We start from the raw sequence: 27,899 nt of genomic DNA, 5'->3' as shown, positions 1-27,899 counted from the left end.
GATCTAGAGCAGATGGAAGTGGAGAGAGAGTCCAAGAGGCAGAAGTTGGCAGTGAAATCCTAAAAAGAAGCTACAAAAGCAGAGACCAAAAGGAAAATGCAGGCTGCTCAGGAATTTGCAAGGAAAGCTCATGTTAGGGCTCTCCGAGAAAGCTAATGTGTGAAGTGAACTGAAGTAATGTGGTAATTCTGTAAATAAACTGTAGATAATAACACTGATCAATGTGACACCTGTGGATGTGAAATGAACACAAGATGTAAATATTAGTGACTAAATACTGTTGGGACTGAACCATATACAGTGATTCATTAGGATAATTGGGTTATGTATGTTCTATTACTGATGTTTTCATGTCTTTAAACACTAAAATATTTTATTCAAATGGTGCTGTCTTTGTTAATTTTAGCATGTTAAATTGGTGAAAAACCAGGAGCTTCGGGGGGCATTGCCCCCTTTGTCCCCCCCTGGACCTGACCCCCGGAAATGTTTTCAGTCTTTTTCATTGTGGTCAAATCACATGCCTGCATGACAGCCAGCTGGACATTAATGGCACATAACTTGCAATGGAAATGCAGAATTTCCCACCATTGCCATCAAAGAACATAACAAACATGGAACTCTTGACCTTCCTGCATGAGAAGAAGCTGGCAGAAATTTACCCCAACATGTGGGTTGTTCTGAGAATCTCTGCCACTCTTCCTGTTACAGTGGCTGCTGCTGAAAGAAGCTTCTCTAAGCTCAAACTCATTAAAACCTACCTGAGATCTACTATGATGCAAGAACGTCTCAGTGGACTTTCCATCATAAGCATAAATCATGTGGTCTCAAATCAGTTGTCATATGATGATGTTGTAGATGACTGCTGCAAGAAAGACTAGGAGAGTAAGGCTGTAGCAGGTGATGAGGTTGATGAGGGGGTGGTGTATAGTAATTTGTAAGTCATTCTAGTTAATGCAATATTAAAAAGCCCAAATAGAGAACTCTGCAGCATCCCCTTTTTTTGTAATATAGTTGTTAAAGTCATACTGGTTTGATATCTTGTTTTGTGCAGTGCCTTATTTATATTGTATTTTTAATTTATTTTATGCAACTTGTTGACACGTTTTATTTTGTGTTTATGTATGTAAAAAATATTGGATTTCATATATTATTTTTTTATTTTTTGTATTCATTTATTTATTCATATTTTTTTAATCTTGTTAACTATTCTGATTGTTAATTTGCTTTCTTTAAGTAAAAAAAAAGGTCAAAGACAAAGCTATTCGGTTACTTGTGAGTATATACACTTCACTGCCGATGTGGAGGGGTGCCACCTAAAATCTTGCCCAGGGCGCCAGATTGGTTAGGGCCGGTGGTGAAAATGTTTTGTTTTTGAAAGGTCGAACATGGCATGGAGCAACAGCTTTTTTGACCGTGTTTTAAACGTATGTAAAATTGACTGAGGACGTCCAAGCGCATCAATGACGTGTTTGTGCTAATGTCATGTGTATTATTTTTGCTATTCTTATGAGCGTTTGTCAAGAAGAAACGTGGAAATAAACCTTGTCACTTTTTTATACTTTGGATCGGCGTCAGCCTGTTGTTATTGTGGGACGCAGGAACAGCTGATCAAGAGAAAAGCACGCGTCAGAAACTTTATGCTCTGCCGAGGAAACGGCAAAGGAAGGTTAGTTGCCGTTACAACAACGTACTGCAACATGCTTTGTCTGGTTACAAGTGGAATTTTTGGAGGCTGAAATGTCAGCATTTCACTGACTCAGATGAACATGCATGATATAACGTAAATTCTGGACTATAAGCCGCTACTTCCTATGACTGTGTTTCCTGCTGTGTAAAGCTTTGAACGGGAAGTAGAAATGCTGTTTGGTCTTCTTATCGTCCATAGCGTTTCTACTCAAAAGGATTCTTCATTCCATCACTCCAAGCAATGTTAACAAGGATTTGTCTCACCCTGCAACATATAGTCATTTTGATATAAGGCAGCACACTTCAATCATGTGTTGCCTTCATTGTAACACTTATATAAGACTTTTAATTTTTGCGGGTTCAGACCAATGTATTTTTTGTGTTTTTGGTCCAGTATGGCTCTTTAAACATTTTGGTTTGCCGACCACTAGTTTAGCTGATTGGAGAGCGAGTTTCCACAGCCAGTAGGTCTATGACGATGACGTCTGTTTTATTTGATCAGCCCTTTTACTGCCATTTGGAAACAATTAAGGTATGTAAATAAACATTTGTAAAATATTTATATCTGCGACTTATTCCGGTGTGGCTAATATATGAAAGAAAACATAGACTTTTCAAAAATGTAGTGGCTTAGCCGTGCGCTCTTTAGTCCGGAAAATGTTATTTTTGTCATGACTGGGTCTATGGCGTGGTTTGTTCTTCCAGAAGGCAACGGAAAATTGGCGCGTGCAAAACGTGAATTTAAATACATGTTTAATTTTAACAATTAAAAAAAAGGAACAAACAAAAAGCGCTCACAGCGGAGGTAAAAACTTGACTATGGAAACAAAAGGAGCGCACAAAGGCGGAAATACAAAACTTGGGTATAAACACAAAACTTACACAAAGGCAGAAACTATGAACAATAAAACAAAAACACTAACTGTGGCACAAATGAAAAAAACTTACTTGGCAAAGAACTGTGACATGACATGAAGTGGAGGGATGAAAAAGTGCGAGGTCGCCAGGACGAACAACAGAAAAACAATGGACTTAAATAACACAGACATGATTAACAACAGGTGCGTGACTCAAAACGTGAAACAGGTGCGTGACATGACAGGTGAAAACTATTGGGTGACCATGGAAACCAAACAAAACAAGGAAGTGAAACCAGGAACTAAAAAGAGTCCAAAAACCAAGCAAAACAAAAACATGATTAACACAGACATGACAATTTTTCATAGTTTGTAAATACACATTAGGGATGGGCGATACCACACTTTTAGGATTCGATACGATACCGATACTTTTTCTTGCATTTTCATCGATACCGATACCGATACCAATAATTTCTTATTGGCAATTTTTTGTCAGTCAAAAATATTATTACTATTGTTATTATTTAAGACAAATCACAAGACAAATACAGACCATTTATACCACATTTATTATGGTCAATATATAATGAAAGTAAAATTAAAATAAATAACATAAATATGAAAAATAAATTAAATATTATATATAATAATAACTATATATTATATATAATAATAATTAAATATTAGGGCTTTCCAATTAACAGTCAAATCCGAATTGCAAGAAGCTGCAGTTATTTTTTAAAGTTTGTGATATAATTAGCAATTAATGAAATATGAAATAGGCTAATGTTTTCGAAATGTAAGAAATCATGTTACAGATTAAAACCAAAATCACATTCAATCATATATTCAAGATTTTCTTGGAAAAAAATAAAACTGTAATGCAAAGATGAAGAATCTCCAAATTGTATCTCTTTCTTATCTTGTTTTAAATACTCAAGCAATTTTCAACTAACAGTAAATTCCCCTGTGTGGAAATTATTTGAATTTAGGATAATCATTTAAACAAAAATATTCAGTAAACATTACTAAAAAAAACAAAAAAACAATGCCTGTTTTAAGTCAACAATTGGACAACACTGGATATGCCTGGCTGCATCGCTGTCGGCTGGCTGTGTGTGTGTGTTGCACGTTGACGACGCTCATTCGCTGTCTCCTGTCACGTGACTGGGCCAGCTCTATACTCTGCCAGGTACAGGGGTAAGTATGTTAAGTAAGTAATCAAAAACATCTGAAAGTGATGCTTGCACCCCCCACACGCCGTTTTTTTGGTTTATATCGATACTTTTTTCAGAAAAGTGATGCCAAATGAGTAGCGTGTGAGTATCGATATATCGATACCACAGGATCGATACGCACATCCCTAATACACATTGCAGAGTTATGCTGCCTCGTCTGACATCATGTCAGTTTTTACAGTGTGTAGTTTTTCATTGACGTCATGTGACTGCCAGCCTTTCTGAGGTGAGGTGCTGACATTGGATTGATGAATCAGAGTCATGTGACAGCACTCGCTGAAAGAAGTCTCTCTAAGGAGCCAAATAAATGCATCTTTGCAAGCAGTAATAAATATGATGATGAAGTAAATAAATGTAGCGATTGGAATGAAACTTATTGCAAAAGTAGCGTTTATGTAACGCCGGGGTTGCATGGTTATGCGCTGGTCGTTTCCCCAAGATGCAAATGGACGTTCGGAAGCAGCGTGCAGGTAGGAAGAATGATTTCTTACAATAAATCAAGCCAAAATACAAAGAGGTGCATACGGCACGGGAAGCTATGGTAATGCTGAGCAAAAGACTAGCCAAAACAGGAACAAGAAGCCAGAAAAGCCAAAGTAAATTGTTGCGTGTCGCAAATAAATCTGCCGGGCAGAGTATGGCGTGAGGCAGGAATAAATAGCTCTCTGATTAGAGACCGGGAGCAGGTGAGCGTCCCAACAACTAATCAGAGGCAGGTGAAAATAATCAGCACCGTTGGCAACAACAAAAAAAAACCCGGGTGCAGTCAGCAACTAAGGAAATAGTAAACTTAAACAAAACATGATCTGGGCAACGGATCATGACAGTTTCTTCTTCACATAGATTCTCAAATAAAATGAATTGCATTAAAGCGGTGCGACTAATTAATGGATTTTTCTTCGCTAACGGCCATAAGGGTTTGTAATCAACATATAGTTTTCATATTACACTGTTAGAGACACTGACAAGGTGTGTTATTGTTTATGCTATGGCGCCATCTTTTGGACGGGTTGACAATGTACTTCTTGTTTTGTGCCAAAAGTATATTCGTCCATTGTGTTTCTGCTCGAAAGTATTCTTCATTCATCACTCTAGGCAACGTTTGTAAATTCTAGGAAGATAAGATAAGAATATTTATTGTCCTTGCACAAGCATACACAGCAAACCAGTTCAACAAAATTTTGGGCACGGATTCTCCCCTCAGTACAGAACAGCTAGATAATAAGAACATTTTGAAATATAAATAAATAAAAATATAAATGAGTCAACTGGAATCATATACTCTCATTATAAAAACTTGACATTGCAGCATATTATTGCACACATTAAAACAAGTTATATTAACAACGTTGCTAATTGCACTTGTGCATGAAATGAGACAATTTCACAGTCACATTTTTGTGTTTAACAGGACTATGGCCTGGTTATAAAAACTGCCCCTCAGTCTATTTGTTCGTGTTTTCAGTTTTCAGCAGGTATGATGGGATAAGAGACTGGGACAGTGACTCATTGAACGTTCTGGTAAAGACCCCGGCCAAATTGTCTGCACACTCTTTGAGGACCATGCCAGTTACGCCATCTGGTCGAGTGGCCTTCCTGGGGTTCACTGCCCTCAGTGTGCACCTTACCTTGTGTTCCAGTACAGTGAGGCTGGATGTGTTATTTCTTGGTCGAGCTGCCACTTGTTGGGGTCCTTCCACCTCGAAACTTGCAAATAAATTGTTCAGCTCCTCTGCTAGTGCAGGGTCACCCTCGGCCTTGGTTGTGGTGCTGGACTTGAAGTGGGTAAGGGGCTGGAGTCCCTACCACACCTGCCGTGTGTTGTTGACAAAGTGGTCCTCAACCTTCCTCTTGTATGCTGCCTTGGCCTCTCTGATGCCTCTCTTTAGGTCGACTCTGGCTGCGCTGTACTGCACACCAACCCCAGACCTGAAAGCGGCATTGCGGTTCCTCAGCAGTGCTTTCACCTCTTTAGTCAACCAGGGTTTTTTGGTTGGAGTACTCTTGGAGACATTTGTCAACAGTGACACTATCGACACAGAAGGTGGTGTAAGCAAGCATAGCTGTGGTGTACTCCTCTAGGTCCGGCTGTTCAAACACACTCCAATATGTGCTCTCAAAGCAGTCCTGCAGCTGGTGTAGTGCACCTTCTGCCCATGTTTATACAGTTTCTATGGTTCCTGAGGGGGGTGTATACAGGAATCGGCATCATGGACCTGTGATCTGAAAGACACAGATGTGGTAGTTGTTTTGCTCTATAGCCTTTTTGGATACTGTTGTAAAATTTGTCAAACGTGTTTGCTCCTATTATGGCACACTTGACATGCTGACTGAATCTGGGGAGTTCTGTCTTCAGTTCAGCATAGTTAAAGTCTCCCGCTACGATCTGCACTGCTGCGTCAGAATAAGAGCTCTGCTGGCTGCTAATTGCTTTGTATAGCTCCCCCAAAGCTATGTCAGCATTAGCATCGGGTGGTATGTAGACGGCCATTACCATGACAACGGTAAACTCACGGGTTAGATAGAAAGGTCTATATCTCATGTTTAAATATTCCAAGTCCGGGGAACAATGACTGTCCACAGTATCTGCATTTCTGCACCTACTGTCATTGGTGTAGATGCACAACCCCACTCCTCTGCTCTTACCGGAGTCGCTGTCGCAGCGATGGAGCATGTGGCCTGCTAGCCTGATAGCCGAGTCCGGTATGGATGGTTGTAGCCAGGGCTCTGTTATTACCACAACACTACAGTGACGGAAACACTTATCGGCTGCGATCTGTAGTCTGAGCTCATCGATCTTACACCCAATGGATCTGGTGCTGGAGAGGAAAATGCTAGGAAGCAGTGGTTTCAAATTTTGTTTCTTTAGCCGCCGTAGCGGACCGGCCCTACAGCCTCGCTTTTGCTTCCTTTGTTTTTGCCTCCTCCTGGGCTTACTGCCGGGGAACACCACCCACAGAGACCTCAGAGTACTGGCTATGTCCTCCGGTATGTCGTTGGAGTGGTGGAAGTCCGATGTGATCGTCGTCAGCGTTCCGCAGTGAAATCCCAAACAGTAATTCCTGGTGACTGTATGTGGGATTCCCACATTAAACCACAAAACTAAACATACAAAAACACTAAACGTAGTAGTGAAAATTGAGAGCCGTGAGCCGCCAATTGATACTTACTAATCCGTCCCATGTGTGACATCTGTAGGAGTGTTTTCATGCACATTTGCACATGCTATTGTAACATAATCAAGCTAACAATGTTAGAATGAGGTAATATGCTAACATGTTTACAGGTTTTTGTGTTAGTATTATTAACTTACAATGGCATTCGTTTTGTATTGTTTCAGTTTCGTAAATTCCCCAAAACGTCACAGAGGAGTTATTGAGTCGGTTTAGCTGATTAGAGAGTTAGCATTGATGCATTGATGAGTTGCATTGTTTGATCAGCCGCTTTACTGTCGTGTAACAGACACTGTTTGGAAACAATTAAGGTATGTAAAGAAATGTTCACAAAATCTTTCATACCCGTATATATCTGCGGTTTATGGTCCGGTGCGGCTAACACATGTAAAAATATTTATTTCTTCTAACATTTGGTGGGGTGCAGCTTTCGATTGGAAATTACGGTATCTACTGTATAGTATAGTAAAGTAAAGTATCGATATATTGTTATCCTTGAAATATCAGCAAGGTAATCCCAGTGGGTCGGTTTCTCCTTCAAGGCATATCAAAAATTACATGACAGTCTCTATTGCACATGTACACTAGGTTAATCATTTATACTTAGGACTAAGTCTCTGGGTTTGTTTTGTTGTAGTAATTTTTTGGGGGGAATATGTCATTTTCCTTCTAGTCGCACTTTCTGCAATGCGAAGTGTAATGACAGGATTAACAGAATAGGATCAATTTCAATTATTTTGTAACTGAACCCATAAAGAGACTAAAGAAAGTGTGTCTTTTAGTGAATTGTATGTTTAATGCACTGGATGAGTAAAGATGACAAATGGTTGTCCAGAATTGAAATGACAGTGTGTACATACAGCAGATTACATGGATCTAAGAAGAGGGTACATCTACCCGTGTCTTAAAGTGTACCCTTTTGACACTTGGGTTCAACCCGCATCAGATTTGCTGTTCTGACAATCAAAAGAGCTGAGTGATACGATTCTTCCTCATGATTAGTGTCCCCACAGTGTTGCTGCAGGCTCATCTAAATTTAGCATTTCTTGCCAATAAGAACAAATTGTTGCAGAAAACCAAACAGGTTGACAGAAATAGCGTTAAAACCAAATGGAGAGGAGTGAAAGAACATTTGAAAACAGATGATAAAAAAAAATTAAAAACATTTATCTTTACTTTTTATTACAGATTTTATTTTCCTTTTCCATCCATCTATATACCACTTGTCCTCATTAGGGTCATAAACTGGAGCATATACCAGCTGACTTACGGTGCGGTGGGAGGCAGGGTACAGCTTTTACGTATTTTCATGGATAAATGTCCGGCGTTTAGAAATAATATTAACACATTTGGCTGGCATTATTATAGCCTTGATCAAGGACTCCTGTTAGTGCTGTGCTGCTTCGCCAAGTCGTCTTCTTTTTCTTAGCATTGTCCTTCACACAAACTTTTTCTGGACTCATGTTTGTAAAAGCAATAAGTGGACACTTGAAATTTTTTTGCGTTTTACAATTATTTTATTTTATTCATGATTATGATTGACTATAGCTTAGTAGTGTCTCTTTGGCAGCATAAAAGGATGTGTTTGACAGAACTCATTAGATCGACCCAAGTCTGAGAACAATCCGAAAGTCCAAGAAATTAAGTGAAGATTTACACAAGTTAAGAAAGTTAATTGCTTTATTTCTAATCCAGTAAAGATTCCAAGAGTGTCAGTTCAAACAGCCATAAAAAAGTTTGAGTTATTCGGATATGTCCGGAAGAAACCCCAATTACTTATTATTATGTCAGGAAATGTTGGTTGGGAAATAATATACCTGTGGATGTTTTTGGCTCTCATAAAACCACACAGTAGTCATAAGTATTTGAATTTCCACATATTAGGACAAAAAGACAGGTAAAATAACATTTACTTAACTTCAGTGCAAACTTTTTTTTTTTTTTCCATGAGAACATTGACAAGTGAGTCTACCGAGCAGCCCTGAATAGACAAAGACATCTACATCAAATTGACAAATCTGCTTCATATCCGTTTCAAAATATTGTTCACCAAGGCTTTCTAGCTTCAGCAAATTCATATTCATCTTATTTGAATATACGTTTGGAAAGACGCTGAAATGATCAAACGCTTGAGTGTTTTTGTTTCCTTGTCTGATTCTTTCAAATTAATAAAAGGGATTAAATCTACACTAGACCAAAGATTATTGTGTGTTTTCATTTCACATAGCAATGGTTGGATTTAAATCATTAATGTATATTTCAGCCATTTTCAAACTGCAGCACGTGAACCACTAGTGGTACGCAAGCTCAAGCTTGTGGTACGCCGAATAATACTTATTTGAATATTTAAACAAATAAAGTCTGTTAAATAAAGTCTCTGCCTGTTTTGTATTGAATACTGAGCCCTACTACGCTACTGCGTTTTAAAGTTGATCATTATGGTGGTACATGGAGAATAGAGTTTTACTGAGGTGGTACTTGGTGAAAAAGGTTTGCGAACCACTGGTCTATTGGATCTGTCAGATTGAGGCTTTTTTGTAAATCACACAATATAATTGGCTCCCCTAGGATACAACTCGGGTTTGGTACCGAATTGGGTACTTTTAAAAGGTACCGACTGATTTCTGTCGATACTACCGATACTACACGTACAATTTAACGGAACCATAATTCGAAACACTTGTTGCACGTTTATGCATTGTAAATGCGTCTTTGCAGACTCAAGCATTGGTGGTCAAACAGGCATATTCCAAGCGGACTGCCTTTAGGTGAGTGGTGCCCAAAGTGGGCAGTGTGCCCACCTGGGGGGTAATGGTCAGTTTTGGGAGAACGACGACAAAGAAAAGGTCCAAACACATGAAGAATGAAAAAAAAAACAATGCACTAATATTGGTAGAGGACTGCCAACAAAACATAAAAGTGACTATGTATATTTGCCAGGGCGATCTCGCAGAGATGCAACTATAACTATTTCCTGGTGTCTGCGGTGACCACGCACGATTTGAGCAACGTGGTGCGTTCATAAAACATTATATAAAAAATTGTACTTCAGAGTATTATTAACATCTGATAGCATGAAGCTCAACACGTTAAAAAGCATATAGAAACTGCACAACAGGTTAACACACATTAACAAGTTAACGCAGCCGTTTCTCTGTCAAATGCTTTCATTTTAATTTCGCCTGTTTCCGTTTGGACTTGAGTCTATGAAACCTGGACATTAATCGGTATAATAATACTGTGTAAAATAATATATTCTCGTGTCGAGATGCCAGTGTATGTTCCACTACATTAATGTTTAAATTGTGTCACAAAACCTTCAAAAAAAATCCCCCAGCTGAAGGCACCTGAGATTGTTAAGGCTGACTGCTGTATTGCCTGGATTTATTTGATCAACAATACATTACATTACATTACAACAATAGATTACCATTGTTCATTTGTAATGGGGATCTAACAAGCTAAATAAAGTTGTGATTCCTAACAGTTGATATCGAGTCACACACTCAACCCTGAGGAAGACAATCTGTAAAAGCAGACGTATCCATAAGTGTGGCACAGGGACCATTTGATTACGCAGCTAGTTTTTTGGGCCTCTCAGCACTTTGTAAAAAATCAAATTAAACCAAAAAAAACCTAGAAATATAGAGCAAAAAGCTGAAAACTTATGGATAATCAATAACTAACAATAACAAAAAACTCAAAAATGTTGATGACCACTGAGTCCTGATGATTTTGTTGGAAGTTTAACCCTTACATGTATGTGTTTTTGTTTTGATTTTTAAAATACACATTTTTGTATTTTTGCATACACATTCAGTGTATATTTATAGCAGTGGTATATTATAGAAGTGGTTCCCAAACTTTTTTGACTGTGCCCCCGGCCCCCTCCTTCCAAGGATGTGTATACTGTATATGTATATAAAAAGTTTGGTAACCAATGCTCTAGGTAATGTTGCAATTTTCCACATCAACAAAGCAAGCATACCTATAAAAGAAATCATTCAACAGTAAGTTCCCACTTTTAGAAATGTGCTCGCTCGATGCTAATTTACATTGGAAACTAATTTGCATTAGCGATGTCAACACCTCCAAATCCGGTAATCAAAACTACAATGAAGATGCACGTTACAATCAAACAGTGGAGTGTAATAAGTACAATACTTACAGTATTAACACTTTGTAGTGCTGAACAACAGACAAGACTGGCACATTCGACTTAATAGCAAAGACTACTTCCTAACTACGGCAAAACACCTAGGACAAACTGAAATGAATGCATACATGCAAAATAATAATCAGAATTGTATGAATATAAGATATAACAAATTATAAATAAAAAAACACACGCAAAAGTACCAAAATTGGTACTGTTGAGTACTTGTATTGATTCCCAGGTACTGGAGTTGGTACAGTGTTGATTAGAATGTAAAAGGTACCATCACAAGACACAACATAGCAAAAATTTGGGGAATGCACGCAAGAAACCTGATTCTCATGTCTGGACTGACGACGAAGTGGAATTACTTCTGCGAGTCAAGTTAGATTAGACAACAAAATATCAGATTGTCGACTGGGAATTTCTCATGTTCTTCTGGTGATGTCACTGTGATGGGCTAGCGACGTCTTGTTTCCTTAAAAAGTAGTGATTTGTTTGTGGTCTTCCCCACTCTGGAACCCGTGTTGAAGCAGGCACCCAGAATGCTGTTGCAATGTACATGAAAAGTCGGAACGATACAATATTTCACTGTTCCGACCTTAACAACTTCTCGTGTGGAAAGGGCCTCAAATGTGAGGCAATGTTATTAAACCGATGCAACTGCATTGAAGTGAGTAAAGTAAAATAAATTACACAAATAAGGAAGAGTTGAGCTATTGAAGATGAAGAGAAGGCAATCAAACAAAAAAGCAACAGCTCATATCACAGTCCTTCTATCTAAATCAATGCGCAGCCACCGTATGCTCGCTGTTTGTCTGCTGCTTAAATACCAACAACATCAGTCAAAGTGAAGGTCATACTTTTTCTCTCACCTTTAGAACTAATCTGAACCTTTACATTCCCTTGTCCTAATCCGTCTGATGTTTCCATTTGCTTACATTTACTATGATCAATTAAAGAAACATGCAATGGCATCTAGAAAACAACAATACTGTATTTTTCCAAAAGGTATAGATTGTCTTTCGATGATAAACACTTTGGATGAGGCAGCACAACTCTTCAATGTGTACCGTAAATTCTGGACTATATAACAGCTACTTTTTTCCTACACCTTGAACCCTACGGTTTATAAGACGGGAGGGATAATTTATGGATGTTTCTTGGCTGACGGCGACAATAAAAATAATTTTATTAAAACAATTTTAAAAAGCAAACATAAACACTGACATGGTCTTTTATTGTTTGTGCTTTGGCGCCATCTTTTGAATGAATTTGCTCACTGCAGGTGCTGCAGTGTCTTTCCACACCTGGAAGTAGAAGTGGCGTTCAGTCTAACTAAAACAATTCTTACTTACTAAACTGTCCCATGTGTGATGTCTGTAGGAGTGTTTTCATGCATATTTGTATGTGCTATTGTAATGCGCCGTTAGCATTAGCTCGTATGCTAACATGTTTACAAGTGTCTGTGTTAGTATTGTTAACTCACAATGGCATTCTTTTGTATTGTTTCAGATCCACAAATTCCTCAGTAAATTCAGCAAAACGTCACCGTGGAGTTATTGAGTCCATTTAGCTGATTGGAGAGCTAACTTCCACAGCTAGTGTGTCCATGAGGATGACTTCTGTTTTGTTTGATCAGCTGTTTTACTGCCGTGTTACAGGCACCGTTTGGAAACAATTATGGTATGTAAATAAACATTTACAGACTCTTACTATGTAAATAACTCATTTCGCAACGATTTATAAACTAGTACGGCTAATATACGGGGAAAAAAAAGTTTTCTTCTATAATTTAGTGGGTGCGGTTTTATAATGTTCTCATGTCAGTGTGGGAACTGGAGACTAAACATCACGCTAAACTCTATCCATAATGAACACATGAGCCGTCGCTGTAGAGTCGGGAACTTTACTGGGTTCATTCACCATGGCACAGACTGAAAACTGTCAAAAAAGACAATAAAGAATAAAGTGCCTGTTGGCTTTTTAACATGACAATGCATAACTTAATGCAGTCTGAATTAGCATAACCTGCGATTAGCATTGCGTTTTTTTTAACATAATTTTTAAACATAAATTATAAAGTATTTGCATGAAATAATGACTGATATCTGTACACAAACAACTGATCAATGCACCACCACTACTTACGACATTGATTTGTCAGTCCTGTGGTAAGGATGCGAACAGATTGCTGCTGCTGCTCAAAATCTGATGGCTTCCCTCTCTGTCCTTGTTTTGACAAAAACAGGAAGTAATGTACCTGTGCATCTAACTAAATTGTCCCACCAGAAACAAACTAAAATGACATGGCCTTACAAAATAAGATAGTTAACATTTAAGAAATATTTTTATAAACACCACAGGTTTTTTATACCGGTGCGCGCTATAGGTACTTACAAACTAGAAATAATAACATTTACATCATGCGGGTTCATCTGTGTCAGTAGAAATGTTCCTGTTTCCGACTACAAGATTTCCACTTCCAACGAGACAAAACATATTGCGGTAAGTTGTAGATGTTTTTTTGTTCATGTTTAAGATGCACATATGCCAGCATTGACCCCATTATAACATAAGTGACTGTAAAATGCGCATATTTTGTAATACATGTTGTAGTATTGTATCACTCTCTGTCACACTCACACCCACACACACACACTCACCAAGTACAGTTGTAGTGTAAGTAATTGTTTACCAATCCAGTGATTACCGAGTGACTAGTTCATCAATCAAAGGGAGCCTGGCAGTCACATGATTGCACTCAAACTACACATGTCATGCCACAAGCCATTTGTCTAACAAAACTGTCATTGACAGGTGGACTTTTTTTTTTGCTATTTCTTGGTTTTGGTCTGGAGTTCTTTTTTAGCCCTCCTAATGAGTTAATGTTAGTGTAGGAGCCTAAATGCTGTTTGAGTTCATTTACATTTTATGGAAGGTGCTTTTTGTTTATTCATACAAAATGGGACTATTTACTTTATTTGCATGCTTAGAATAATCATAAGGTACGCTTTATTCGTAATTATTACATTTGTCTAAATAATTTGATGATGTAACTGTTTAAATTGCATATATGGCGGAAGGATCTGTGTGGTAGGTTGGTTTTTTGGACACAGCGCATTATGGGTAAGGACAGTCGGGTGCGGGGGAATTGAGCCACACAGTTTTTTGACCTCACTCTTACTTTTTCTAACTTTTTCTTGCTGTAACAAACTCTGTTTATTTTGCCATTCATTTGTTCCCACATCGTTATCGTGTTACGTTTTTGAATAATTAAGTGACAATAGTAAACGATACAAAACAAAGAGGAGCGTCTGGACATTTGTTTGTTGTCGCCGCAGCAAGCGGAGCAGGAGAAAGCTGAGGAGCCTCAAGCTAAAGGCTTCAATAGGAATCTACATTTTAGTCAAAAAAGTAGCTCTTTGTGGATTAAGAGGAATGTGGAATCGCCTGACTGGAAAGGAACAGAGGAGCAAGCCTGCAAGAGGACGCGCAAGTACGTGAGTGCACGCTGCTTGAAAGTGAACGAGAGAGAGAGAGAGAGAAGCTTGTCCGGGTGCGACGCTGCAGCACATCGGCATTTTTTTTTGACTCGTTGTGGAAATATTGGCTTGTTATGGATGCACAAGACAGTGGAAAAGGGACAGTAAAAATGACCGAGAAGGCTGTAGAAGAGCACAATGTGAGAAAGATGCAGGCATGCAGGAGCGCACTGGCTCAATTGACTTGCTTGATGACGCAGATTGAGCACTTAATGGAGGAGGATGCTAATGTGGACGCTGTAAAAAATCAGCTTCGTGTGGACTTTAGTGGCTTGCAGCAAGAATTTTTGGATCTTAATTCTGATGTTCAGAAATTCATGTCTGAGGAGGAGTTTGTGGAAGATCAAAACAACTGGTTTAATCCAAAAAATAAAATGATGGAGGACTTTTTCTGGAAATGTGAGGAGTGGATGAAAGATGTTTTTAAGCGTGTTGAGCAAGCGGAAGAGTGCAATAGACAAGTGTCACCTGCAGATAGTCGCTCTACATCAACAAAGCGGACCGCTAGAAGTCAAAGTAAAGCTGCATCACGAAGCGGAAGTTCATGTTCTTCATATTCTTCTGTCAGATTAAAGGCGGAAATGGAGCGTGCATCATTGAAAGCAAAGGCAGCAGCTTTACAAGAAAAGCTGGCCATAGAACAGGAAGAAGCTGCAATAAAAGCTCGAAAGGAAATGCATGCAATGCAAACCGCACTTGCTGAATGTGACGCTAAAATGGAGGTTTTACAAAACTACGAAAACACACAAGAAGAAGACGGTATCAATACAGCTGATGAGAAGGATGTTAGAAAACTTACTATTCCTAACACACAAGTATCACCACCCACCTTACCAACACACAGCATTAAATATAATGCTCCCCCCACAGCTATTCAAATTATTACATTTGCACCAAAGACTGAAATTAAAGAACAACAGGCACTAACACTTGATGGGCTTTGCAAAGCAATTTCTCAGCAAGCCAACATCACAGAGTATCTCGTGAAGAGTCACAAGGCATCTCTACTTCCAGATCTTTCCATTCCAACATTCAAGGGTGACCCCCTGGAATACAAATCCTTTATTGGGGCCATAGAACATGGAATTGAAAGCCACACTAGTGACAACCAGGATCGTCTTCAATTTTTGCTACAGTATACAAGTGGACAACCACATGAGTTGGTTAAGAGCTGCATCCATATGGAATCTTCAACAGGCTACACTAGAGCAAAACAAATGTTAAAGGAGTTTTTTGGTGATGACTTTAAGATAGCAGAAGCCTACATAACAGAAGCCATGGAGTGGCCAACAATCAGGCCAGAAGACGGTGTTGCCCTTCAGTCCTTCGCATTATTCCTCACAGGCTGCTCTAACACAATGACAGACATTAACTACATGGAGGACTTGGACAACACAGCTAATATAAAGGCACTGACAAACAAACTTCCATATAAACTCTGGGAACCTTGGAGAAAGTTTGCATGCGACTTGCAAGAAAGAACAAAGACAATAGTTAAGTTTAAGAATTTTGTGGACTTTGTAAACCGGCAAGTCAAGTATCTTTTGAATCCGCTTTATGGGAACATAAAAGAAACCACCATGAACCCGAAAGATTCTGTGAGACAGAAAATAAAACCACAATATGTAGAAACCCTCAAACCAAAAAAGGTGTTTACAACGGTCGTTGTGCCCCCCAAGACAGAAAATGATAACCACATCATAACAAAAACACGAACAGTTTCAGTGGACTTTAGTGGAAAACCTTGTGTTTATTGTAAAGGAGAGCAACACAGCCTTACAGTTTGCAAGAAATTCAAGAGCAAGCTACACAAAGACAAGATTGACTTCTTGAGAAGCAAAGGTGTATGTTTTGCATGTTTAAAGCATGGACATATGAGTAGTAGCTGCAAACAAAAACTTCAATGTCAAGAATGCTCTAGACAGCATCCCACATTATTACACATTGGTCATAAAGACTCCAGAGAAGAAACCGCAAAGGACAATTTTGAACAGCAATCAATATCAAGTGCCATTGTACAAACAACAGAAACCTGTGGTGTCACCGGGGCCGGTAGAGAAGATTGTGTTCTTTCGATTCTTCCCGTGTACATCAAGGCACAAAAAGGAACCAAGACAGTGATCACATATGCCTTTCTGGACCCAGGTAGTTCAGCTACTTTTGCCACAGAGTCACTGATAAACCAACTGAATGTGAGTGGACGCAATGTAAGCATCTCGTTGCGAACGATGGGAAATGACACAGTCGTGAACACAAGCATCGTGACTGGCTTGGAAATCAGCAGCTTGGACGGAAAAGAGTTTGTGGAACTAAAGAAGTTTATTCACAGAAAGACATTCCTGTCTCTAAGGACAATATTCCTCGACAAGAGGATATTGATAGGTGGCCACACCTAAAGGAGGTGAGAATACCTAATATTCAAGCCAAGATTGGATTACTCATCGGAGTAAACGTTCCCAAAGCGATGGAGCCACTGCAAGTGGTTAAAAGTGTGGATAATGGACCATACGCTGTGAGAACGATGCTAGGCTGGACAGTAAATGGACCACTCGGAGGTGGAAGTGACAGAACTGCAATTGACAAATTGACAGGAATTACTGCAAACAGAATTTCAGTGGTGAAGCTTGAGGAGCTTTGGCAGCTGCAGTTCAAGCACGACTTTCCTGATGCTGGACAAAATGAAACCATTGAGATGTCCAAGGACGACCATCAGTTTATCGGTATGGTGTCTCAAAGTGCAGTACTTAAAGATGGCCACTACAATGTTTGCCTTCCAGTGAGGAAGAATCCTTTGTCTATGCCAAATAACAGGGTAATTGCAGAGCAACGTGCACTGAACCTACGGAAGAGATTTTCAAGAGACGTCAAGTTTTACCAAGAGTACGTGGCGTTCATGGATGACCTTATAAGAAAAGGTTACGCAGTAAAGCTTGAAGGTGAAGAGCGCAAACCTGCTGAAGGGCGAACATGGTATCTGCCTCACCATGGAGTAAGACATCCAACCAAACAGAAGTTGCGTGTTGTCTTCGACTGCGGCACAAGCTTTCAAGGTACTTCACTAAACCAACAGCTTCTGAAGGGACCTGACCTCACCAGCTCACTAATAGGGGTCCTTATAAGATTTCGCCAGGAGTCTGTGGCGGTTATGGCGGACGTGGAAGCCATGTTTCATCAGGTTGGAATAAGCGATGAAGACACTGATCTCCTGAGGTTTCTCTGGTGGCCTGATGGAAACTACGAGCTGGATCTCATTGAACACAAGATGTTGGTTCACATTTTCGGCGCAACATCATCACCAAGTGTTGCAACCTTTGCACTTCAAAAATGTGCAACAGACTTTGTGGACGAGTTTGAACAGGAAACATCAAGGTCTGTAAACAAGAATTTTTATGTGGATGACTGTCTTAAGTCAGTTGCTGATGAAGATACAGCCATCACCCTGTGTGCTGAGTTGAGGAAAATGTTGGCAAAAGGAGGATTTCGGCTGACAAAATGGTCAAGCAACAGCAGGAAGTTGCTTAACTTGATCCCAGAAAAGGAAAAAGCACAGGGTTTTCAAGATCTGGACTTGGATGAGGATTACCTGCCAGTGGAGAGAACATTAGGCATCCAGTGGTGTGCCAAATCAGACCAATTCAAGTTCAAGATCAACCTCAAAGATAGACCATACACTAGAAGAGGATTACTTTCCATAGTAAGTTCAATTTTTGATCATTTGGGCTTTCTGGCTCCAGTAATATTGCCTGCTAAAAGAATTCTGCAAGATCTATGTCGGCAGAAATATAGTTGGGATCAAGACCTGGCCGACACAGTGATTGAGAGATGGAAAAAGTGGATCTCAAGTCTGTCACAGCTTGAAAATTTTGGAGTTGACAGATGCATCAAGTTAAAGCAGTTTGGTGTGCCAGCCTTTGCGCAGCTTCATCACTTTGCTGACGCAAGTGAAGATGCCTATGGAACCACAAGCTACTTTCTGACGCGCTTTTCAACAGGTGAAGCGCAATCCACTTTGATCATGGCAAAGACAAGGGTGGCGCCCCTAAAGTCTCCGACTATTCCTCGAATGGAATTGACTGCAGCCACAGTTGCTATAAAGATGGATAAGCTTCTGAGAAAAGAGCTTGAACTGGAGATCCAGGAGTCTATCTTTTGGACAGATAGCACGGCGGTGCTCAAGTACTTGAACAGTGAGTGTACCCGATTCAAGACGTTTGTTGCAAACAGGGTCGCGGCAATCCTGGAGCACTCTCAGACATCTCAGTGGAGATATGTTAACACCACTCTGAACCCCGCTGATCACGTCTCAAGGGGACAGACCGTGGAAGCATTTTTGAAAAATGAGAGCTGGCTCTCAGGACCAAGTTTCTTGCTCAGCTCACAAGACCAGTGGCCTAAAAATCCAGATCCTGGAATGCTGGATACGGACGACCTAGAGGTCAAAAGAGTGACTCATGTATACGTCATTCAGACACAAGAAGCCAAAGATTTTGTGGATCAGTGGATGAACCATTATTCTTCTTGGACAGCATTGAAGAGTGCTGTAGCCTAGTTTCTAAAACTCAAAGATCTGCTGAAAGAGCTGAAGGAAAAAAGAAAAGAACTAAGAACATCAGGAGAAGAAAGTAAGATGCTTGAATTCAAGAAAGATGTCGAAGGAAAGTGTCTGACTTGTGATGACATGACTAGAGCAGAAACAGAAATTGTGAAGTTCTGTCAAAGACAAAGTTTCAAAGAAGATTGGGCGATGCTGGAGAAAAATCAAAGAGTAAAGAAAAGTAGTTCACTTTTCAAGTTCAATCCAATTCTTCAAGATGTAGTTATGAGAGTTGGCGGAAGGTTGAGCCGTGCAGCAATGCCTAACTACTCCAAGCAGCAAGCCATATTGCCTAAGGATTCACACATCACAAGGCTTGTGTTGAGACATATTCATGACCTAACAGCTCACGCCGGAAGGAATCACATGATGGCCAATCTACGCCAGAAATTTTGGATACCTGGAGCCATCAGAAGGTTTCTGTCCAGGTGTGTCATCTGTAAAAGACTCCACGGAGCCGCTGGAAAGCAACTCATGGCAGATCTACCAACATGCAGGGTCCTACCCGACGATCCACCTTTCACGAGAGTCGGTGTGGATTACTTTGGTCCATTCCAAGTGAAGAGGGGAAGAGGACATGTAAAGAGGTAAGGCGTCATCTTCACGTGTCTTGCTTTAAGAGCCGTACATCTGGAAGTTGCATCCTCACTCGACACCGATGCATGTCTTAATGCAATCAGAAGATTTATTGCCAGAAGAGGACAAGTCAAAGAGATGTATTCCGATAATGGAACCAACTTTCAATCAGCTGACAGCGAAATTAGGAAATCAATCAAAGAATGGAACACCAAGAAGATTTACGAACACTTGTTACAAAGAGGTGTCCAGTGGCATTTCAATCCACCAGCAGGATCTCACCATGGAGGCAGCTGGGAGCGGCTAATCCGTTCAGTGAGAAAAATACAGAGTGTCACCGTAAAGGAACAAGTTTTGGATGAAGAGGGTCTTTATACCTTGTTTTGTGAAGCTGAAGCAGTCATAAACGGCAGACCCATCACAAAGACATCTTCAGACCTCAATGACTTGGAGGCTCTAACACCCAACCATCTGTTATTGCTGAAGGTCAAACCTGAACTACCTCCAGGAGTGTTTCATCCGTACGACCAATATGCCAGTCGCAGATGGAGACAAGTACAATACCTTGCGGATATCTTCTGGAAACGCTGGTGTAAGGAATACCTAGCGCAGCTTCAAGAACGTCAGCGATGGTCTTCACCTAGAAGAAACTTTCGTGTTGGAGACGTGGTGCTGATCGTGGACGATACTTCACCAAGAAATTCCTGGCCCCTTGGAAGAATTTCAGAGACTTTTCCTGGTGGAGACGGACTTGTTCGTCAAGTTCAAGTGAAAACTAAGACTAACGAGCTTCGTCGCCCTATTACAAAGCTATGTCTTCTTCAAGAAGCAGAAGATCATTAAAGTATGGCGATGAAGCAAAGACCTCAAGTTGAATGGGGCAAAGGACTACAAGCTTCTTTGAGAAGTGTTAAGGCTATTTAGGCACCTTGAATTTGAGTTAACATGTTTAAGTAATTGTTTCGAGGAAATTGATAACAATTAGGGGCCGGTAATGTAGGAGCCTAAATGCTGTTTGAGTTAATTTACATTTTATGGAAGGTGCTTTTTGTTTATTCATACAAAATGGGACTATTTACTTTATTGGCATGCTTAGAATAATCATAAGGTACGCATTATTTGTAATTATTACATTTGTCTAAATCATTTGATGATGTAACTGTTTAAATTGCATATATGGTGGAAGGATCTGTGTGGTAGGTTGGTTTTTTGGACACAGTGCATTATGGGTAAGGACAGTCAGGTGCGGGGGAATTGAGCCACACAGTTTTTTGACCTCACTCTTACTTTTTCTAACTTTTTCTTGCTGTAACAAACTCTGTTTATTTTGCCATTCATTTGTTCCCACATCGTTATCGTGTTACGTTTTTGAATAATTAAGTGACAATAGTAAACGATACAAAACGAAGAGGAGTGTCTGGACATTTGTTTGTTGTCGCCGCAGCAAGCGGAGCAGGAGAAAGCTGAGGAGCGTCAAGCTAAAGGCTTCAATAGGAATCTACAGTTAGTTATACTTCCCTTTTTGCTCAGTAGGTTCCTAATTGACCCTTGCCTTTGAGCACTTATTCCTCACTTGTTCCTGATTTGCAATCAGGAAGCTCACCTGTCTGTGGGTGCTAATCAGAAGTGTTCTTATGCCCAGCTTTGTCAGCTGAACAGCACTGGTTCATTGTTAATATTACATGGGGTGGATTTTTTGCTATTTATAATTGACCTTACCATCTGGCTGCCTTTTGCATTCCGGTAGGAAGTAGTCTGTGCTCCCAAGCCAGCCTTGTGTTTTGTCAGTTATGTAGATCCTGTTTTTTTCATCGGACCCCTAAGCTGTGGGGGGCCAGTTTTGGGTGAAGCACAATGTCAATTAATGAATGACAAGGTGAGTCATGTGAAATTTAACAGCACATATATTCTGAGCCCCTTCCTGCTCCGTCACCGATTAGAATATAATGGCAAATTTCCCCTGACATTCTCACTGTCATCTTTAGTTTACAGTGTTGGTGTTGTTCCTGTAATGCAGTGGTACTGCGTTTGATCCCCAGTTGGTACGGATGAAATTCGATAACATTTTCATGATTACAATTCTTTTGATTCAATCTGTTTTTTATAAAAGAATAGCAAACAAGTTGATTAGTATGAAGGTTAATTTGTGTCTTAATTATGAAAAAAAAATGTTGACACTGAATTTATGTAACTTAATTTTTTGCGTTTGGGGGTGTATATTGTAGCGTCCCGGAAGAGTTAGTGCTGCAAGGGAGTCTGGGTATTTGTTCTGTTGTGTTTATGTTGTGTTACGGTGCGGATGTTCTCCCGAAATGTGTTTGTCATTCTTGTTTGGTGTGGGTTCACAGTGTGGCACATATTTGTAACATTGTTAAAGTTGTTTATACGGCTACCCTCAGTGTGACCAGTATGGCTGTTGACCAAGTATGCATTGCATTCACTTGTATGTGTGAAAAGTTGTAGATATTATGTGACTGGGCCGGCAGGCAAAGGCAGTGTCTTTAAGGTTTATCGGCGCTCTGTACTTCTCCATACGTCCGCGCGTTTTAAAAAGTCGTAAATTTTTCTTTTTAAAACCGATACCGATAATTTTGAAACCGATACCGATAATTTCCGATATTACGTTTTAAAGCATTTATCGGCCGATAATATCGGCAGTCTGATAATATCGTCAGTCCGATATTATCGGACATCTCTAATTACAATGGTTAGAATCTGCACCATTGAGTGACATACGAAGCTCTAAATCAGGGGTGTCGAAATTGTTTTCATCGAGGGCCACATCCCTGTCATGGCTGCCCTCAGAGGGCCGCTTGTAACAGTGAATGTAAGAATATAAAAGTATAATCGCCTCATTATATTATTGCCTATGCATTTAGTCATTTGATTTTTGTACATACAAATTGATGGATAACTTGCTTTGAAATCGTAAGTCAAGGTGACAAGCAGATATTGAAGTGTTTATTGTAATTTTTACAAACTATCATACGGTATATAATAATTAGGGGTGCTAAAAAATGTTTTTTTTATCACATTCGAATCCCGATTTGTTTAGTAATTTTCAAAAATCGAATTGATTTTCTTGATGAATTAATAAAAAAAATATTTTTTAGGCCATCTCTATGCTTACTTGGAGCACGTATGTGTCATACGTCAGCATCCAAAAGGAGGTTTTGTAACCTTTAAGCTGTTTTGTTATGGTGTTGTTATTATTATAGTTGGGGGTTAAATCACCAAAATGATTCCCGGGCGCGGCGCCGCTGCTGCCCACTGCTCCCCAAGGGGATGGGACAAATGCAGAGGACAAATTTCACCACATCTAGTGTGTGTGTGACAATCATTGGTACATTAAAAAAAAATAAAAAAATAATAATAATAATACATTGCAAAAATCAGTTTGAATCGAGAATCGTGTTGAATCGAGTATCGATTATGAATCAATTCCTCACCCCAAAAACCAGAATCAATGTATATATATATATATATATATATATATATATATATATATATATATACACTACCGTTCAAAAGTTTGGGGTCACCCAAACAATTTTGTGGAATAGCCTTCATTTCTAAGAACTAGAATAGACGGTCGAGTTTCAGATGAAAGTTCTCTTTTTCTGGCCATTTTGAGCGTTTAATTGACCCCACAAATGTAATGCTCCAGAAACTCAATCTGCTCAAAGGAAGGTCAGTTTTGTAGCTTCTGTAACGAGCTAATCTGTTTTCAGATGTGTGAACATGATTGCACAAGGGTTTTCTAATCATCAATTAGCCTTCTGAGCCAATGAGCAAACATTGTACCATTAGAACACTGGGGTGATAGTTGCTGGAAATGGGCCTCTATACACCTATGTAGATATTGCACCAAAAACCAGACATTTGCAGCTAGAATAGTCATTTACCACATTAGCAATGTATAGAGTGTATTTCTTTAAAGTTAAGACTAGTTTAAAGTTATCTTCATTGAAAAGTACAGTGCTTTTCCTTCAAAAATAAGGACATTTCAATGTGACCCCAAACTTTTGAACGGTAGTTTATATATATATATATATATATATATATATATATATATATATATATATATATATATATATATATATATATATATATATATATATATATATATATATATATATATATATATATATATTAGGGCTGCAACTAACGATTAATTTGATAATCAATTAATCTGTCGATTGTTACTTCGATTAATCGATTAATAATCTGATAAAAGAGACAAACTACATTTCTATCCTTTCCAATGTGACCCCAAACTTTTGAACGGTAGTGTATATATATATATATATATATATATATATATATATATATATATATATATATATATATATATATATATATGTGTTTTTGAGTTTTATATATTTTATTTATTTATTTTTTATCGTGTTGTGTTGTGTTTGCTCGGTTCTCGTATTATCTTTTTAACCCAAACAATTTTGTGGAATAGCCTTCATTTCTAAGAACAAGAATAGACTGTCGAGTTTCAGATGAAAGTTCTCTTTTTCTGGCCATTATGAGTGTTTAATTGACCCCACAAATGTGATGCTCCAGAAACTCAATCTTCTCAAAAGAAGGTCCGTTTTGTAGCTCTGTAACGAGATAAACTGTTTTCAGATGTGTGAACATTATTGCACAAGGGTTTTCTAATCATCAATTAGCCTTCTGAGCCAATGAGCAAACACATTGTACCATTAGAACACTGGAGTGATAGTTTCTAGAAATGGGCATCTATACACCTATGTAGATATTGCACCAAAAACCAGACATTTGCAGCTAGAATAGTCATTTACCACATTACCAATGTATAGAGTGTATTTATTTAAAGTTAAGACTAGTTTAAAGTTATCTTCATTAAAAATAAGGACATTTCAATGTGACCCCAAACTTTTGAACGGTAGTGTATATATATACTGTATGTATATCTCAATCAAAGTTTAAAACATGTGAAATTTCATGTATTACAAAAATGTTTTTCAGTTAAAATGGAAACAATGAAAACATTTAGTAAGAAAGATGAAGTATCCACATTATTATTCCCGTGTCGGGCCGGATCTGGCCCCCGGGCCTTGAGTTTGACACATGTCTGCAGACCCGGAGGCTGCACATTCAGAGCCCTTATGATTTTTTGACAGTGCCACCTACTGGTTGACTGTGAAACTGCAACTGCACAATAGCACTCCACATAGAAAAATCCAAAATAAATATCAAGATATAATTGTTTGTAACGCTTGGAACACTTTTTAAAGCCTTTGTACTAAATAGCCTACAATGAAATGAAATTATTTTAAATTTTCTATTGCATGGGGTTATATTGACTAAACAGCCTCAAATAGCCGACAATGAAATGGTTTTAAATGTTGTATTGCACAAGCTGAACCTTTCACAAAACAGCCTTTATGGCAGTGCTCCTTCCTGCAGAGCTCGTCCACTTCACTGAAAACAGACAAAATGATAACTACTGGAATAGAAGAGCCATCAATGTTCCTACTTTTCTCCTCTTACCTATAATGGACAACAGGCTCTGTCAGGAAGACCTGCTCTGCTTCCTACCACGAAATGCCTTTAACTGCAGAAATGCCATATAAAAAAAGACCTAAAGAGATTTTGAAGCAATTGAATGTATTTAAATCAGGGATGTCAAATGTACGGCATGAGGTAAGGATGTGCGTATCGATCCTGTGGTATCGATATATCGATACTCACACGCTACTCATTTGGCATCACTTTTCTGAAAAAAGTATCGATATAAACCAAAAAACGGCGTGTGGGGGGTGCAAGCATCACTTTCAGATGTTTTTGATGACTTACTTAACTTACTATATGCTGGGACACCCCTGTACCTGGCAGAGTATAGAGCTGGCCCAGTCACGTGACAGGAGACAGCGAATGAGCGTCGTCAACGTGCAACACACACACAGCCAGCCGACAGCGATGCAGCCAGGCATATCCAGTGTTGTCCAATTGTTGACTTAAAACAGGCATTGTTTTTTTTTTTTTAGTAATGTTTACTGAATTTTTTTTTTTAAATGATTATCCTAAATTCAAATAATTTCCACACAGGGGAATTTACTGTTAGTTGAAAATTGCTTGAGTATTTAAAACAAGATAAGAAAGAGATACAATTTGGAGATTCTTCATCTTTGCATTACAGTTTTATTTTTTTCCAAGAAAATCTTGAAATATATGATTGAATGTGATTTTGGTTTTAATCTGTAACATGATTTCTTACATTTCGAAAACATTAGCCTATTTCATATTTCATTAATTGCTAATTATATCACAAACTTAAAAAAATAACTGCAGCTTCTTGCAATTCGGATTTGACTGTTAATTGGAAAGCCCTAATATTTAATTATTATTATATATAATATATAGTTATTATTATATATAATATTAAATTTATTTTTCATATTTATGTTATTTATTTAAATTTTACTTTTATTATATATTGACCATAATAAATGTGGTATAAATGGTCTGTATTTGTCTTGTGATTTGTCTTAAATAATAACAATAGTAATAATATTTTTGACTGACAAAAAATTGCCAATAAGAAATTATTGGTATCGGTATCGATGAAAATGCAAGAAAAAGTATCGGTATCGTATCGAATCCTAAAAGTGTGGTATCGCCCATCCCTAGCATGAGGGCCGGATCAGGCCCGCGAACAGGTTTTATCCGCCCCGCAGGATGAGTTTGCTAAGTATAAAAATTAACCAGAAATTTTTGAATGAAAGAAACAGCTGTTCTAAATGTGTCCACTGGATGTTGCAATAGCAATTATTTGTATCTTTGTAGATGATGCTACATATGTACAAATTTAACCACATGATGTTAGTCCACCAGTCGAGGAAAATTATCAAACTACATAAATAACATCCTGTAATTTGTTTGGGTATCATTTTTTATCTTGATAGATTGAACATTAACACCAATGAGTTGACTGATGAACATCATCACATAATTTATCCAGAAAATATAAATAACGACAAACCAATCAATCAATGTTTATTTATATAGCCCTGAATCGCAGGTGTCTCAAAGGGCTGCACAAGCCACAACGACATCCTCGGTACAGAGCCCACATAAGGGCAAGGAAAAACTCACCCCAGTGGGACGTCGATGTGAATGACTATGAGAAACCTTGGAGAGGACCGCATATGTAGGTAACCTCCCCCCTCTAAGGGAGACCGAAAGCAATGGATGTCGAGTGGGTCTGACATAATATTGTGAAAGTCCAGTCCATAGTGGATCCAACATATCAGCGAAAGTCCAGTCCATAGTGGATCCAACATAATAGTGAGAGTCCAGTCCATAGTGGAAAACTAACAAAAATAAAGTATATATACTGTTAAACGCAACATGTAATTGTAAAAAAAAACAACTACATTATGATTTCTACAATTTCAGAATGTGCTTGTTCTATTTTTAAACAAAGAAAAAAATCTAAAGTTGTTTTTATTTTTAAGTTATCCTGCCGTGATTTTACTAGTCCGGCACACTTGGGAGTAGATTTTTCTCCATGTGACCCCCGATCTAAAATGAGTTTGACACCCCTGATTTAAATCATTACAAAAACAATTAACACACCATTTATTTTGGCTTTGACAATTCTGTAGCGCGCACAAGGGTATGCTCACCTCTGGAAAAATAACTTTGCAGATAAATTTCACATCATCAATGTCTTCCACTGTTGAAGGAGTTGTGGTGAGAAGTGAATTCAGATGGCAGAAGAGGGTCTTCTATTCTTCCCTGTCTATGTACACAGGGACCTGCTTCTTCACTGCCCACTTGGACAGCTTGCCACCAAGTATACTCTAGCAAAAAAGGTTGGGAAATGAATGATTTAGTGGGTTGTGTGGCAAGAGCTCCCTGAAATACTGACTATAAATGGCAGTTGGATTTAATACATGCATATCCTAACACTAGAACAATTCTAGTTAGTTTGGTGATGTGTGTAATACTCTTTCTGAGAACAATCCTAACAAAGGATTGTTGTGCCTTTTAATCACTTAGCAGTACTGATGAAAAATGTCAATAATTTGAAAAC

The 27,899-nt window shown here is 38.7% G+C and overlaps 1 protein-coding gene across 1 annotated transcript in view; it reads left to right on the top strand.

Annotated features, from left to right (window-relative positions):
- The window catches only part of itgb1bp1 (integrin beta 1 binding protein 1), a 1,043,117-nt gene that overhangs the window by 744,254 nt on the left and 270,964 nt on the right, over nt 1-27,899 (top strand). The gene's annotated exons all lie outside the window — the stretch shown is intronic.

The sequence above is a fragment of the Entelurus aequoreus genome, linkage group LG03 (assembly GCF_033978785.1).
Source record: "Entelurus aequoreus isolate RoL-2023_Sb linkage group LG03, RoL_Eaeq_v1.1, whole genome shotgun sequence".
NCBI classification, from domain to species: domain Eukaryota; kingdom Metazoa; phylum Chordata; class Actinopteri; order Syngnathiformes; family Syngnathidae; genus Entelurus; species Entelurus aequoreus.
The sequence above is the reverse complement of the archived record's forward strand: the minus strand, read 5'-3'. Positions and strand labels throughout refer to the sequence as shown.